Genomic DNA, 15,137 nt, shown 5'->3' on the forward strand with positions numbered 1-15,137 from the left:
CGCGCGTTCTAATCAGCTGTGTTGTGGCGCGCGTATTGTAAAGCACCGAGGGGGGGTTGAGCGCGCATACTCAAGAGAGGTGTTATCGCGCGCCTACTGAAGGGCTGGACTGGACGGAGGTTGTGTCGCGTCGCGGGGGCACTTTTGATCGTTTTGGAAGGGCATTTTCTATCCAAGACTAAAAAGGGCATGTACACTGCACAGGTTGAGCCCTATGTGTGCACGTGCCTGCAAGTTGGGGAATACGACTAATAACAGTCATGGGGACTGCAGAAACACAGCACACTGTTCAGATTGATGCAGACATTGACTTGTACCGCAAAGAGATCTCTATCTCACTCATGGTTTGTCCTCTCAAGTGGGGGAAAGACAATGCACAACGTTACCCCACTGCTGTCAACATGGGCCAAGTCATATCTCTCTTGTCCCAGAATCCTCAGTCCCAAATGAGAGGGTTTTTTTTCTGTTGCAGGGGACATTGTAAATACCCAGAGATACCAGCTTTTACCAGATTATAGTTATATGATAATTTTCCTTTAAACCCATCTCTATCTAAGTGAGTGATTAAATGTTAAATGTGATGAGTTTTTAACAATACTAAATTGAAACTTTATTTTTTTTACATGGTTTAATATTTTTTTGTTATTAAAATTGAAGTTCCTGTTTCAAAGCTTACAGATAGATGGCTAATTTGTATGTCATTGACACTTTTGGCACTTTTTTGGAGTATTTTCAAAAGTTTTTTTTTTTCCTGTAAATGATTCAATAAATACCGTACCGTGACATTCATACCGAGGTATTACCGTACCATGAAATTCTGATACCGTTACATCCCTAGTATTTGTATAAAACTATGGTCAAATTTATGGCCTAGTTACTACATTTTTTACTATAATAAACTCACTTTATGAGAATAAGTGTAACATATGGGTGTAACATACACTCTCAGAAAAAAAGGTACAATGAGGGTACAATTTTGTTCCTAAAGGGAACAAAATATAGAATTGTACCTTTAAAGGTCCCATATTGGTCCTTAGGGTACAATTTTGTACCCAAATGGGCTATAAAGGTACAAATGTCCAGATTTAGGTTTGAAAGGTACATTTTTGTACCTTTTATAGCACATTTGGATACAAAATTGTACCGTAAAGGACCAATTTGTCACCTTTAAATTTACAATAATATATTTTGTTTCCCTATAGGAACAAAATTGTACCCTCAGCTCATGATAAGATCAAGACACTATAACACTAATTTAAATGTATTAATACTAAACATTAATACTAAAATACATAATTTAAAAATTTAATAAATAAATTGATTGAATTAAATATTTTAATAATTAATTTTTTTTCATGTATTTAAATTAAATTTTTTTCTCAAAAATGTTAATAATTTAATTTATAATTGAATGTAACTTTAACCATTAAAAACGTAAATACTGGTCTTTGCTTACTGTTTAAGACCCTATAGTATATGGGATGTGGAATAAGAACCATGCAGAGTGACAGCATCTTCATACAGGTGGTGATGTTGCTGTCTCTTTAAGAATTTGGCTTGTTGAGACGTTATAGTAGTGTTTGTTACTGAGGCGGTCCGTAGAGTATGCTGGCTGTTTACACAGAACTTCGCACGCTTTTCAAAGAAAAGTCTATTTTGGAGTCCACACTTTTCAGGTAAGAATGTATTAAAGATATATTTTCAGTCTCATTTTTACATGTGAAGCCGTGTTCTGTTGATTTTGTCTGACTCTCGGGTCTCGGCTTTCCCCCGCTTTAAGTGCTCCGGGCTGGCCTGCAGGATGGAGTTTGCTAAGATGTCTGCAGCTTATTAAAGAAGTTAATACAATGTGATATCGAAGTCACCGAGGGACATAACGTTATAGACGGTGAGTACTATATGCTGTTAGTTTTCTCGGTGTAAAAGTTCCCTTTGTCGCCTACGTTACGTATTCGCGCCTTATATCTTACGTTACTGCTTTATTAATAAGTGTTGCCACGGCGGAATATAATCGCAACCCAAATAGCAAAATACACTCGGGCCAGTTGCGGCGGCAGAAGCGAGCCGACGCTGCCGTATCCGTGCACCGGAATCGGGCCGTGACCCGTGAGTAACGTAATGTGCGGTGTGGCTCGGAGCTCGCGCGACTAAAGTCTTCATATACCTTGATATAAAACCTTTTGTTATTAATACTGGAAATTTGTAATTATCGATAATGTTTTATATTTAGAGGCCATTTTTCTAGCCAGGGTTGACCGCTGAAATGTACCACATATGTATAAATCGACGTTTTAAGTTATACTTTGTTCTTTAATGTAATAATTTGTCTCATCTGTTCTGAAACTGTTACCTTGAGCTATTTTACCTATTTTATTAATATCTCAAAATAAATAAATAGTTATTGCTTTATCTTATTGCTTTCCAGAAGTTTTTGAAGTTTCCAATTGTCTTTCAGGACAAGATTGAACAACAGAATGCAGCCTAACAGCATCAGACCAATGAGGGCATGTCATATGAAAGCATGGCTCAGTTACAAGATGTAAGTATGTCTCATTATCTATACCATGGTTTTAATGGCTTACATACTATTTTAAATTTGTAGGTTTTTACTTACAAACAACAATAAATGTACACCCACGTGTTTAAAATTATTTTCTAGGTTTTCATCGAAAGATGAGAGATCAACTGAAGAATGCTATGGACCTGACTCTAAGGTACTCTTTCTAAACTTTCTCCACTTGATAATTATTATTAAATTCTAGCTTTGTATGGATACCTTTATATTTGTTTGTATGCCACATCTTATGTTCCAGGAATTGATTTTACAGCAGCACTTCTCATGTTGCCAGCCTTGTTAAGCGAGACACTTCAACATTTCGTTGTGCTCCGGTGCGTATGTTGTTTTCTGTTTAGTATATGCTGTGATAAATGCATTTTATAATTATTGATATTCTTTATATTAGGATGACGCGGTGGGTAGTGCTGTCACCTTACAGCAAGAAGGTCGCTGGTTCGAGCCTCGGCTGGGTCAGTTGGCATTTGTGTGAGGAGTTTGCATATTGTTCCAGTGTTCATGAAGGTTTCCTCCAAGTGCTCCGGTTTCCCCACAAGTATAAAGATATGCGCTATAGCTGAATTTGGTAAGCTTATTTGTCTGTAGTGTATAAATGTGTGTGTAAATAAGTGTGTCTGGATGTTTCGTAATACTGGGTTGCAGCTAGAAGGGTATCTGCTGCATAAAACATATGCTGGATAAGTTGGTGGTTCATTCCACTGTGGCGACCCCAGATTAATAAAGGGACTAAGCCGAAAAGAAATTTAATGAATGAATGAAATTTATATTAGTCTTTTAATCTGTGATACTTTTTTTTTTTTATCAGTGAATATTAATTATTTTACTTTCTATGCATGTTTTTCTCTTCATCAGTGATAGAGTGACTGATATTAATGTAATTATTGCTTTGTCATTTACAGTGAACCATCTTCACCACATCCAACAGTTCAAGTACAGGAGGAGGCCACCGACTGGACAACTGTGTTAACAAGACGAGGCACGGCAGTCTTCAGAGTTGATGGGATTGTGATTGGCCGGGCTAATGGTGTGGACGAATATACATTTTTGACATATCCATCTTATTAGAAGAACACCTTGATGTTTCTGCAGTGGAATGTTTTGAATGAACGGTGGACGGTGACAAGCCTCGACCCACTCCAGCTACCAGAGTGATCAACCTTGTTTTTTGTTTCTCTACATGCTCTTGGGATAATCACAATCATCAAGTTAATCCAGCACACTGCTGTCATTCATGCATAAAGCAAATTTTTAAATAACTTGTGGTCCTAATGACTGTCAAAGAACATTTTCCAGATATGAGTGCTTTACATGTCATGTTTATCAAAAGCATAAACACATATTGTGTTACAACAAATTACAACTCCACTTGAGGATGATGAGGAGTAATCTACTGATGGTGAGGAAGAGGCTACTGATGTATTTGGTTTTCTGCACTGTTGAAGCAGTTTATAGAGAAACATTGCCTTCATTCTGAAATTCAGAGAAAATTTTGATGACAAATTATTTATTATGACCGAGTATTCTGACTAAAGACAAACACTTTGGACTTTATAAAGTGCAGTACTTGATGTAGCCTGTGTAATGTGTTTATAAATCTTAAACAGTATTCTTGTGGTCTTTGTATTAAGTGTAGATTATTTAGTTTTTTTTCTTATCTAAATTGTTCTTTTTACTGCTTTACATGTCTGCTTTATACTTGCTGTTTAATTTTATTTCTTAACACATTCAGTTGTGAGTTGTAATGAAATATTTCTACATTAATAAATAAAAATGGACATCTGTGAACCAAAATATTTGATTTATTTATTTGTGCATGCAGTCACCAAAGGATCAAAACGCCTGGGTCAGTACCCTGAAAATACTACATAATATAAAAAGGTACATTTTTGTACCTTCAGTGTCTAGGGTACAAAATTGTCCCTTAAAGGGTACAAATGTAGAAGGTACAATTTTGTACCTTTAAATAGAGGTACAAGTTTGTACCCTTAAGGGTACCACCCCAGTGACGGGCCATTTGTACCCTAAAAGGTACAATTTTGTACCTTTTTTTCTGAGAGTGTAGGTGGGAATCCAAATGCAGCTTTATTAAGAAAACACACAGCCAAAAAAAAAAAAAAACAACAGCCAAAAGATCAAGTCAGGCAGCAAACAATCATAGATACAAAGGAAACGTCTGAGATGCAAAAACAGGCAAAGAAACTAGGAAAATGCTTGGAATTTTCAACGGGGCACAAAATACAATTGGCAAAAGTTTAACTGTGAAAGTCTAAAATAGTCCAAATAATACAAACAGATGCAACAATACTAAGGGAAACAGTCCAGATGATAAACAGGTGTAATGGTTATCAATGCAAAGGTTTATGGGAAATGGAGTGCAGAACAATGACAGGAGCAGGATGGACTGCCAACCACCATGAAGAAGATGATTATTATAAAAAATAATTGGTAACACTTTACAATAAGGTTCATTAGTTAATGCATTTACTAACATTAACTAATCATGAACAACACTTGTACAGCATTTATTAATCATAATTTACTAATGCATTATTAAAATCCAAACTCATACTTGTTAACATTAATTAATGCACCGTGAGTTAAACTCACAATGAACAACTGTATTTTCATTAACTAACGTTAACTAACATGAACAAATACTGTAGTTAATGTATTGTTCATTGTTTGTTCATATTAGTAAATGCATTAAATAACATTAACTAATGAATCTTATTGTAAAGTGTGACCAAATAATTCTAATTCTAAAATGTATTCTATCAATTTATTTAAGTTTTAGAATTTTAATAATAATAATAATAATAATAATAATAATAATAATAATAATTCCTTACATTTATATAGCACTTTTCTGGGCACTCAAAGCGCTTTACACATAGGGGAGAATCTCCTCATCCACCACCAGTTTGCAGCATCCACCTGGATGACGCGGCAGGAGCCATATTACATTAGCTGATTGGTGGAGAGGAGACAGAGTGATGAAGCCAATTATGATATGGGGATGGTTAGGAGGCAATGATGGACTAAGGCCAGTGGGCAAATTTGGCCAGGATCTTTTTCAAAGGACATCCTGGGATTTTTAACAACCACAGAGGGTCAAGACCTCGGTTTAACATCTCATCCGAAAGACGGCGCTCACTGAAGCATTATAGAGTCCCCGTCACTATACTAGGGCATTAGGACCCACACAGACCGCAGATTGGGTGCCCCCTGCTGGCCTCACTAGCACCACTTCCGGCAGCAACGTAGCTTTTCCTTGTGGTCTCCCATCCAGGTACTGACAGAGCTGCTTAGCTTCAGTGGCTGCCGGCATTTTCCCTTCCATTTTAAAATGAGCTTGTACCTTGTGTCTTTTTGTCCAATTTTTTTTACTTCTTAACCATTCTTTTGATTTTACGTAGATAGTTGGTTTGGTTAATGGCTTATAAATTTCAGTGTAGACATTTTGAAATAATTGTCAAAAAAGACAAGTTATGTCTAGACACTGCTGAAAAAGTGGACAGGCACTAATGCTTCTATTCACTTGCGAACACTCAGGAACATTTTTATCCTACTTTGATATGTACACATATGGTAATTTAGAGCTTTCTAAAAGTGCTCATCATTCCAAAAATTTTGCAGAGTGTTTGCACATATTTAGTTAAATTATGAAGAGGAGAAGAGATCAGGACCACCAGCACCCCTCCTTTTATCCAAACTAACTCTTCAATCCAATTTGCACACAAATGAGAGTGTGATGTCCCAGCGTCCCCCAACTCTACTGTCCCAAGGCTAGGATCTTATCTTCAGCACGCATGTGAAAGAATGTTAATGGAATTAACACAGCGTGTCGATGAGTCAAAGTGTGTTTGTATGTGACCGCTGTCTTTACAGGTGTTTTTCAATGCCGTGAGTCTGCATACAGAAGAGCTTTTGGAGGAAAGTGCAAGGATAAAATATAATGAGAGACAAAGCCAGCATATGAGAGCGAGACACAATGGAATTGAAACAATTGCACGGTATACATTAGTGTATCTGCGTGACTGCACAGGTATGTGGTCGTGGGAGTCAGCAGAGGGTAAGACAGACAGAAGTGTCTCTCTCTCACTCTCTCTCTGTTTCTATCCCTGTGGTAAATGAGCTTCTCTGGTTCCCAGGTAGCAGGAATGTCCAGGTAACTGAGTGCTGAAACTCTCCGAAATACAACATGACATAATAGAAGAAGATCAGTTTACAGTTTACCCTGGAGACACACTCTCACATGCTTTCTCACACACACACATACACTAAAATAATCACAAAACAAAGCACACACATCATATGATACAGAAATACAAGTACTGTTTTCATAACTTGAGTTTGCATAAAAAAAAAATCCCTCAATTTTCCCATGTGCAATTGTGTTGGCTTGTCGGTGTGTTTTTCCTACTAAAGACACCAGTCAAACAAATGCTGCCATTAACTGAAGCTTGTGTCAACATTTGTCAACATTAGCTTAAGTAAACATGCTACAGCTATATTAATAACTGTACAGATTAACCACATCAACCTCTAAAATGCTCCCACAGAGCACAGATCCATTATTTCTTGACAGATGTAGAAAACTGATTCATTTTAGTGCATTTTATTCTGAACTGCAACCAAAACATTTCCACAGAACTGTATGGGTGGATTTTCTTTCTTTTAGAGTCAGTCTTCTGAATTTTCTCATTGGAATAGACAGGGAGTCATCGATAAATTGCTTTTTGCATGTTTAATTGATGGATGGCACACGTAAGCTCAGGCAGGGATCATGTCTGGACAAGTTTACTCCATTTAAGCAGGCACATCCTCTCAGGTACATTTGATTGCCCATTCAAATTATAGGATTACAGATAAAATAGAAGAGGAATGGAGAGAAGATTTTAAATTGGAGGTGGTGACTAATATTTTTGAGAGTGCATATCAACCTTTTCCACACGTGATTGCTGCATTTCAAATGGGTTATACTTTAGAGCAGCAGTTGCCAACAGGGGGGTCCCGGCCCAAAATAGGGCGTTAGCGAGCTTTGTGGGGGTGGCATCATTTTTTAAAATTTCTTAGCAGTGGACTATTAGAAGAATGATCATGTTGCCTTAGTTAATTTTATCTCCAAGCTCAGTGGTCCTCAATCACCGGTCCGTGAATCAATTGGTACCGGGCTGCACAAGAAATCATTAATTATTTTAGTTTTATTTATTATCTGAGTATGAACAATCTTTTATTTTGAAAAGTCTTTTATTTGGAAAAATGACCATATTCTCTTGTTTACATTTCGGTCACTTGAGTGGCCAAATTTAACCTACAAGTAGCAAAATGAGTAAGAAACAGACGTCTTTGGAAAGTTTCTTTGCAAAGGGGAAAAGACCCACGAACCGCCAAGGCATGGATTCGCAATCCATCTGTCAACAAATCAGGTGAATCCAGCATCGCTGTGCAAGAAGATCAACTGATGGAGATCACAAATGATGGAGGCCTTTTAGTAGCTGTTTACATATTGTGTATTTCTAGACGATATTTTCCAACACAAGTGGTGTGACGCACTCGCACCAACGAACCCCAGGCTGCGAGCGCACCGCAAGTCAGGTGACAAGAATTGACCGATCAGCTTCAGCTTGTATGGAATATTCATATTTCGGTACGTCAAATTTTCTCAGACAAACATAGAACACACAAACACTGCAGTGTTTTGTACTTTTCTCCATAAAAATGAGTGATAGCAATGTTTTGTCAGCTTGTCATCCTCTGAGAAAACAGTTGATGGTCGCCTATCAACTTATGAATCACCTCCCAAAAGGGGTCTCAGGCAAAAAAAAAAAAAAGGTTGGGAACCACTGCTTTAGAGATCTTCCATTCAATAGAATTAAAAAAAATCCTTTTAAATAATAATTTTGAGAATTGTATGTTTATGTTACAAAAAATCCATATACATGGGAGATGTAATTTTTAGTTTTTATTTTGTTACATGACATAAGTATCACAACTTCGCAAGTATATCTGTAGTCTAAGCTCTTTTGAGTTCAGTGTGTTTTGTTCCTCTGGATTATCTTCTGTTTGTATTCTTAATCCTCATAGTACAGATACTGTATATTCTACACAACATCTATAATGCTGCAAAAAATTGTTTCAAGTTTTTTTATGCTTTTTAGAGGGTTGAAAATGTTCAGATTAAAGGTTTTTATAAATAATGCGTAGGCTAAACAAAGAAGCAAATTTTTTACATTATGTGCTAGTAATTTAAGTCTAGTGTAAACAACAGGATGACAGGACTATTGAAGAATGTGTATGTGTGAAGGCGTGGTATTATTTACCACCAAGTTTTTGGCATCCTTACAACAGTGTTTTTAATTGTTTTATGTAAACCTTTGCTAATCTATCACTTTTAAAACGTGATCTGGCGGAAGAAAAATATATATTTTAAATATATATACCACCAGCACATGCTTTCAGATGGAGCAGCACTTAGTGCACAGTCATTGTAAAACATGTTTCTAGGCAAAATCAATTAAAGTGAATGATAAACGAGTGCAGCGATAGTTCATTCTGGCCACATAGGCATAGTACTGCCATCAGCTGATGCAATCTTTTGACTGGCTGCTCCAACTACTGTTATTCTTCCATTAGACCGGGCACATATATACTGCACATGGGCTAAAGCTCAGGTAAGTACACTCAAACTGCTAGCAACCCCCCATCCCTCCCTCCCACCTTTTTTATACATTTAAATATATTTGCGCTCCATCTGACTTCTGTCTCCTCTCATTTCAGACTACCAAGCGCTCAAGTTCTAGCTGTTTTAGACATCATTTGAAAAGGGAAAACCTTCTCTACAGCAAAGCCATCCTTGGATCTATTACAAGTCTTTATAGTACAAAAGAATCTCCTGTATTCCTGCCTGGTTGCTGGCAATGTCATTGCCTAGTTTGCCTAATAAGTTTATGCGCTAAGAACCATGAAGCAAGAACCCCCATAAGGAACCATACCTATACTACCAAATTTAGGCTTCTCAATAAATGCCTCCTAACTTGGCAAAGTGGTCCTGTCTGAAATCACATTATGACATTGAGATAATCGTTCTGTGATAATGACTGTGCAGCTTCTCAGTGAACCATCTCTGTAAAGTAAATGCTGCAAGTGAAGTTTCCACACATAATATCGTTTTTACCCCAAACTCACTTCATTACTTCAGTCAAGTATTTGAAATCAATCCTTTTGTTAGATGGTTCTGTACTCGTGTGATTATCAGTCAAGCTAAAACCATAAAATTAGTTAAATCTTCGGTTTATTAAAGGTTCACAAAACCCTCGAGTATTTTTTTGAGATTTTAACAGATTTGTTGAGCATCAGTTAAGACAATGTTAGCACCTTACATGTTAGCTTTAATTATGGGAAAAACTGGATCAAATTTGCAAGTGCAAAGATGACACGTCGGTTTCTCATTATTATTCATAGCTGAGTTTTCTTATCCTATGAGAAGAGCCTGCTTCTTAATTATTCATGACTGCGCGTGCTTTCTGAAGGCAAGGAAGACCTGCCAGTGCCAAGCTGTGAGACACGGACCCATGGCACACAGTATTTAGCTGTTCATAAAGGTGGATGTGTTTGTTTCCATCATCCACGGTGTTTGTTGCATGTTTTTTCCCGAGATGCTGTCAGGGCCGATACAGCAAAGCTGTTTGTGTGCAGCAAGCATTATTGTCGGGAGAGCAGTATGAGAACTGGAGAATGGCGGACGTTGTCTTTTATCAGGAGTTCAGTCACATTTAGACACACCGCCGTACTGCTGTGTTTGCCTAAATCCTCCAGATTTAGGAGGACTTAGGCAACCAGCAGTGCTAATGGTTAAAATAGACAGGGCAAAAGACCTGTTACACTGAGTCTGCATTCAGATCTATGATTCAGACCTGGGGATTGAGGGAAAAGTCCTCATTGTGTTTATATGAACACTATTATCTTTATAATGAATTTATAATTATATGACTAGCATAATTTTTTTTTTGAAGAACCTTTGTATCCAAACAGCGTGAAAACCCACTGACAATCATTAATGTGAAATGATGACCTGTTTCTGTGAGATTCAGACCTTTTCTTAAGCCATTCATTAACCCTCGGTCACACAGAGGAACTTTCTCTCTAACAGGCGAAAGAAAAGTTTGGTTTAAAGTGTCAGCTAAATGCCAGATTACTAAAATTAGTACCCTAGACTTAGTTGATAAATGCTGCGAGCCTCTATAATCAAATCAGCTCTGAGGTTCTGCTCGCACCATCTCTGCTGCGGCTGATTAATGAGGTACAGGGTCACTAATGGACAAAGTGTGTGACCTCAGGGAACTCTTATCTCAAAAACCATATACTCAAAAAAATAAAAAATAAAATAATATATATATATATATATATATATATATATATATATATATATATATATATATATATATATATATATATATATATATATATATATATATATATGGTCAATCAACTAATGATTTAAATAAGCATATACACAAAAACTGCAGCTCATGAATACAGGCACCCAGAGAATTGCAGGGACAGTGATAAATTGCTTTAAATATCAAAGAGGGTACGAATCCAATTTTCATCAGATAACCTTCAGGACTTGGTTATCACACTCACTTAAATTCAGCAACATGCAGAAAATGAAACGCACACCAACCACACTGTAGGAAAAACAAAATCATTGAAAAACTGAAAATATATTGGGATAAAATAAACAAATATCTTTCCTGTTATTTTTTTATATTACCTTTAGTCTAAAACAGGATAGTATAAAATGCATAGTTAAAAACACTCAATGCAAAAAAACGGCAAACGATAGATTATTTTACACTTTTTCCTGCTTAATAAGTGAGGATGTAAAACATAACACACTCTATTAATTCCCTTGCTAAATCTTAGGGGAGAACAGATTTGGATAATACTATACAAGTGTGAATGTAAAACAGTACATGTACATAACTTCAAGTGTTATCCATAACAACTCATGTCATTTCATTTTGATGTCTGAATGAACATTCCGTCATCATTTATACACCATCTACAGGCTCCAAACCTGTTTGACTTTCTTTCATCAGCTGAAAATAAAATAAGTTACTTTAAAGAAAGCTAAAAACCTTAACTAGTAAGCATTGACTTCCATAGTAATTATTGTTTCCTGCTATGAATTTCAAAGAGTGCAGGTTTTCAGTTTCTTCAAATTATTTTAGTTGGTGTTCAATAAAATAAAGAAACTCATAAAGGTGAGTAAATGGTGAGGAAATTTCATTTTGGGTGAACTATCCCTTTAAAAAAGAATAATCAATGGCCTGATGTACATTAAATTATTATAAACACAGGATGTGAAGGCAAACAACCATCTAAAGCTAAATTTAATGCATAGTTATCCTGCTTATTCCTTGGTCATTTATCAAGTTAAAACTAGTATTGGAAAAAAAGTATTACTGTAGCTGTGTCACAAATAACACACTATACACTATGCTCTTATCCAATATGTACTTATGCACTTACACACTCAGCAGCATAGTATATGTATGTAGTGTTGTCCTAAATGGAACACTAATGGTGTTTTTTTACTAAGCGGAAATTCAAACCGTTTACCAGATGATGTTTGTCGGTTGGCAAATTAGTCAAATCATCAAATAATACCTGCCATGAGCCTAACCGCATGTATCATCGGGAGGGTGCATAATCACTCACATAGGAGAATTTTGCTTTCACAATCTAAAATTAATAAAGTTATATTAATTATTACTTTAGCCCGAAAAGCTCCGCCCCTTCCACTATAGGTGAGCAAAGCTGCAAGTGTTGAAAACGTGAAGTGTTCAACATTTCGCACTTCTTTTTAACAGTTGAATAAGTGCATCATCTGGGTATTTAAAATGCACAAGGGCTGCAACAACGGATCGATTAAATAAATAAAAATTGATTACTAAAAGAATTGGCAATGAACTTCATAATCGATTCATTGTGGTGTGCAACGCAGAAAGTTTGATTATTAAAAAAAACTTTAGTTTAGTGCGGAGCAGAGTGAACTTGGCCTCTCTCATGCTCTAATACAGATAAAGAATCCTTCTTTTGTTCTGCTTCGAAGTGAGGACCATAAAGTCCCTGGTGCTGGTGTTTACTCATTATCCAGCTTAACAAGCAGAGTTGGTAACTGAAAAATTCAAACTGAGCTTTTATGAGTTGGCTGGTGTTGAACCAGAGAAAGGCTTGTCATATTATCACATTTATGCAGCGTTTTAACCGCCTAATGCTTATTTTATGTTTTAGACATGTAAATACACACACGTACTAGTAAAGCAAAACATTTAGAGTTTGAAAAACACACAAGGAAGTCTAACAATCCATTCATAAATAATTTGCTGTTGTGTTTTATTTATATCAGATACACATAGTGAAAGTAACTATAAAGTTGAATCTATTTTTCTCTAAGTTCACCAGCCACTTACTTGCATGTATTTGGGGAGTAACTGGCAAATGTATATGCTGAATCTTGCGTGTTTTGCTTTTTATGAATGAGGCAAATGCACGGCCGCAAGTAGACATAGCAACACCCATCTCATGTTATAGATCATGATCACACACACGTTTATTTGAATTGGAATGTCAGGTAGTTGATGATATGATGAGCAAGTGTGTGAATATGTTGAATTAAAATGGAAAAAAAAACTAAATACTAGAGATACATCTGACATACAGCACTATTGTGGCTGCGGTGTCTATCTGTCAAGTCACAGACAGACAGACAGACAGACAGACAGACAGACAGACAGACAGACAGACAGACAGACAGACAGACAGACAGACAGACAGACAGACAGACAGACAGACAGACAGACAGACAGACAGACAGACAGACAGACAGACAGACAGACAGATAGATAGATTGATAGATAGATAGATAGATAGATAGATAGATAGATAGATAGATAGATAGATAGATAGATAGATAGATAGATAGATAGATAGATAGATAGATAGATAGATAGATAGATAGATAGATAGATAGATAGATAGATAGATACTGCAATCTTGGTCATACTGCAAGCTATTAGACTGACTTGTTTTGTATTCAGATCATTTTATTCTTTCGCAATTACCCACAGACCCCCAATTTACCCTCAGTCCCAGATCATCTGACCCATTAGATGAAGGTTTCGACCTCAGATGCTGAAGGCGTCAACAAAACTGATAATTCCCAAAACCCCACAACCTCGAGTTCACACACATCAACTTCCTCTCCCTCTCCATTCATCCCAATCACAGACGCCCTCCTCTCTTCTTTTCTTGTCACAACGGAAGAAAGAGAGAGTGATGATCTCATTTACTGTGTGACCACATGAAGGCAAACAGCTTCAATCATGACACCATTAATCAGGAAACACTAAACAAAAGAAGAGTCACAATGCGTTAAAGTATGACAACATGGTTAAACACAGTGGCTCTCATCATTGAATAACTGACACTGACAACTGGGAAGATCAGAGAACAAGCAGAGGGGAAGAGAAGGTAGAAAAGCCAAAAAAGCATCTCACCTTTCTCCATTATAGCTGCTCTCACCTGTTTGTCTCCTCACCTGAGGCTGTGGATCCTGATACTCTTCCTCCCTCCCTACATCTCAACCACCACACAAAGATGGACAGATAATACTGTTCTTTCACCCCCTTGATGCCCACAGAAATCCATTCACTGGCTCTCCCTCACCCTTCAGCCCAGCCCTGAAACTGATCCAGACAGCCTTTCTCCTTCGAAGTTTTCTCACACTCTCAGGTCTGACTCTTTAAAGAGCACGATGTACTCACACAGCATTTATCTATATATACATTAAGTTCAATTTATTACAAGGCTCTTTGGAACACTGAGTCTGATTGGTCAACCACAAAATTTCAAGATATGTTATTTGCAGTGTTGGGTGTATTTACTGACAATTTTTTAAAGTAATTATATATAAAATGTTTTTTGTGTTTTTGTGTGGTGTGAAAAGGACCCCAAAACAGCAGAAAAATGCTACAATCATTTATATCATTTGTTGCTCTAGGTCCAGACCAAATGAACCGAACCACATATGTGAAAGCACCCTTACATAAACAAATAAAATTGTACACTGTCACTGAGGTGGTACCTTTTCAAATTGAAAAGTACCTTTCAAGTACCTTCTACTTTATTAGTACATAAAACGAGTCACAAACCCCAATGACAGCTTGTGCACCTTATTTTTTTTAAGAGTGTACAAATACATTCAAGAAATATAAATGGTCATGTTGTAACCACAAACAAGCAAGTATGTTGTAATATTGAAATTTTACTTAAAACTGAGGGTACTGCATTTGACTGACACACTTCCCTAGTGCCCACAAACTACACAGAGTCCATTTTGCCGGAGGCTCTCAGATCTGTTCCCTCAAGCAGAACAGCTGGCCTGCATCACATCATTTCCCTGCTCACCAATAAAGCTCCAGGTGGTTTAGGGTTTTATTAAAAACATTATTGCCATTCAAAATTAATATAATCACAAACATAACATCACATC

General features: G+C 36.7%; 1 protein-coding gene and 1 long non-coding RNA gene across 3 annotated transcripts in view; one reads left to right on the forward strand and one right to left on the reverse strand.

Annotated features, from left to right (window-relative positions):
- Positions 1 to 15,137, reverse strand: part of LOC100535882 (uncharacterized) — a 120,101-nt gene that overhangs the window by 75,670 nt on the left and 29,294 nt on the right. The window lies entirely within an intron of this gene.
- On the forward strand, positions 1,601 to 2,537 carry LOC137488314 (uncharacterized). 2 transcript variants are annotated; one of them, XR_015515158.2, is made up of 3 exons: positions 1,601 to 1,676; positions 1,781 to 1,888; positions 2,456 to 2,537. It is a non-coding gene; the product is annotated as an uncharacterized LOC137488314 (long non-coding RNA). The 2 variants fall into 2 exon arrangements; XR_015945129.1 differs by having other exon boundaries at positions 2,426 to 2,501.

The sequence above is a fragment of the Danio rerio genome, chromosome 18, assembly GCF_052040795.2.
Source record: "Danio rerio strain M-AB ecotype USA chromosome 18, GRCz13ab, whole genome shotgun sequence".
Taxonomy (NCBI): domain Eukaryota; kingdom Metazoa; phylum Chordata; class Actinopteri; order Cypriniformes; family Danionidae; genus Danio; species Danio rerio.